The following is a 2,585-nucleotide window of genomic DNA, read 5'->3' on the forward strand; positions in this document are numbered from 1 at the left end:
AAAATAAATAAATAAATAAAAATGCCTTCGCAAAAAAGAAGACAGAGACAGAGAGAAAGAGCGAAGGGAGGCTGCTAAAGGCAGTACAACATTGCAAACATGAATACAAAGCTCCAGCGAGCCAGCAGTAAACCATCATATAGAATATTTAGCAGTTTGTCACACTTTAATTCTTGTAATTAAGTATATTTCCTATAATAGGCCTATACATCGTTAAAAAATAATATAAATGTTCTAAATTAGTTGTTTATTAGTATATAATATAGATTTATGCTGTAAAATATAAAATTAAATGTCTAATACTTATAGGGGAGAGTGGGGTAAGATTAGCCATTTTTTACTTATGTGGCCTTCAAGATAAGTTAAAATGATGCAGAAGTACAATGAAAGTAACTATCCTATCCTAATAAAAGTATTCCTATCATTTTAAATGATCAGAATGTATCTATGATAAAGGGTTCTAAAAATGTGGCTTCTTATAAAAAAGGGTTCCCATGGATCAGTTCGCTCCGAGTTAGGGTTAAGTTGACCCGAGTCGAGTCAGTGGGTAAGATGCACCATCTGGGTGTAAAATGACCATCTGACCAAATCTGATTCAAACCCATATGAAATAAATAATCATTTAAAAAATGAATTTAATAATTGCCTTTTACAAACAGTCATATTTCTTTTTATAAAGTTAACTTTAACAACATAAAACCAACCAAATAAAGTTTAATTTCAGTATTTAATTGTTTGCATTTCTGAAACAATATGTTGAACACCAAAGTTGTATCCTTCCCATAAACAGACTAAATTAGGGACTACAGGTAGAAAGATATATCTGATTATAATGCGATGAAAAGCATTTTCTGGTTCTTATCAGAGAAGGATTTGGTGCACTTGTACACTGTCCCTATCAAATAAACTACAAAATATGTATATATGATTAATTCAGAGATTTAACTTAACTACAGTGCCTTATGGTGGGGTAAGTTAAAATGCTGACTCAATTTACCCCACAACATTTGGCTCACTTTGCCCCATAGCTGCTACTGTTATTTACTACTGTTAATTAGCTACTGTTGCTTACCAGTTCAGGCTAATATTTAGCTAAATGATTTGCATAGTTTTATATGTTGCTAAATCACCAATATGTATCATAAATATTTTTTGACCTGGATAAATTTGCTTTGATGTAACAACCATTACAACTTACCCCACTCTCCCCTACTTCCATTGAAGATGAGTCAGAAGCAGGCTCAGAGAGTGAGGGAGAGCCCATTTTTATCAGAACATCTACAATAAAGTCTGAAATTATTACAAAGTGTGCTGTCTTCTCTTCTAATTGTATATTTGTAACAACTGGATAATTTGTATTAACAAGCACCCACCCCCCTAGTGCCCCTTTTTTGGTTTGGGCCACTGCCCCTCAAAATGTCTGTGTACGGCCCTGGTGCCAAGCCTGCCTCCGACTAAAGATTTTTTTCTAGTCAACTAGTCACACGTTTATTTTAAGTTCTTTCCGCAGGAAAAAAATGCAAGGGATTGATCCATGTCATACAGTAAGCGTGATAATACTCCGAAACTCCTAAGCACTTGAAATGAGCCTATATAGTGATTTTATTATTCATATAAAAAATAATCTATTTTGGATGCCGTCGTAGAGGACTACAAGACTACAGAGGCACACTGTGTGAACCTACAATCCTATATTTTATATATATATATATATATATATATATATATATATATTGTAAAAATTCATAAAAATGTTAATGAACCACTTGACATGTAACATCGTTTCAGCGCAGATTTTCCTTGCACTTTGGACTTTGAACCCTGGTGCCACGAGCTTGTGCAGCACTGTTTGAATACATGCAATTAGTGCGTGTACTAGAAAACATAACATTCTGCAGTTTATTTACTAATTGTTTAAGGCCATTTTGCGATTTCAATCATAATACAGTAACCAGCAACTACCACCCCTTCCTCTTCTCATCAAGAGACATGCGATGCAGATGCAGCACTAAGCAGTCTCTCGCTATTGGTGCTTGTAATGATTTTTGCAACAGTTTTTATTAGGGGTGCTCCGATGAGGATTTTTGAGGCCGATCACAGAAAGCAGTATCTGCCGATACCGATCACGATACCGATCTTTTTAAAGCCATCTTTTTATCTTTTACAACTACTTATAGTGATACTCCATTCAGGAATTTTAGACATTTATTCAGGGCCTGAATTTCATTTTTGAAAATGGGGGACGGACCACAACTGTGTGCAGTATGAACGAGTTATTAATCCGTTAACACGAGCGTGGAAAAAAAAATACACACCACGTATGCACTGCAAACGGAGTAATGCGAACCTTGGCGTTGTGTGTGCATGAGCGCACGGTCTCCAGGAGAGTGCGCGAGCGCTGAATGGTTAAACACTGGCAAGAATTAAAAAGTAATGCAATTTATAAACTTTAGTGACGATGTGAAACTGCCTAGATTGTGCAAGTGACAATTCCTGTGTCAATTGTGCAGCGTGCAGCTCGCCTATAGACAGACGCGATGTGTGGTGATTTGAAGCCATGTATTTTGAGAGAGACAGAGAGAGCA

The sequence above is a fragment of the Sinocyclocheilus rhinocerous genome, unplaced genomic scaffold, assembly GCF_001515625.1.
Source record: "Sinocyclocheilus rhinocerous isolate Xijiao unplaced genomic scaffold, SAMN03320098_v1.1 scaffold276, whole genome shotgun sequence".
Classification (NCBI taxonomy): Eukaryota; Metazoa; Chordata; class Actinopteri; order Cypriniformes; family Cyprinidae; genus Sinocyclocheilus; species Sinocyclocheilus rhinocerous.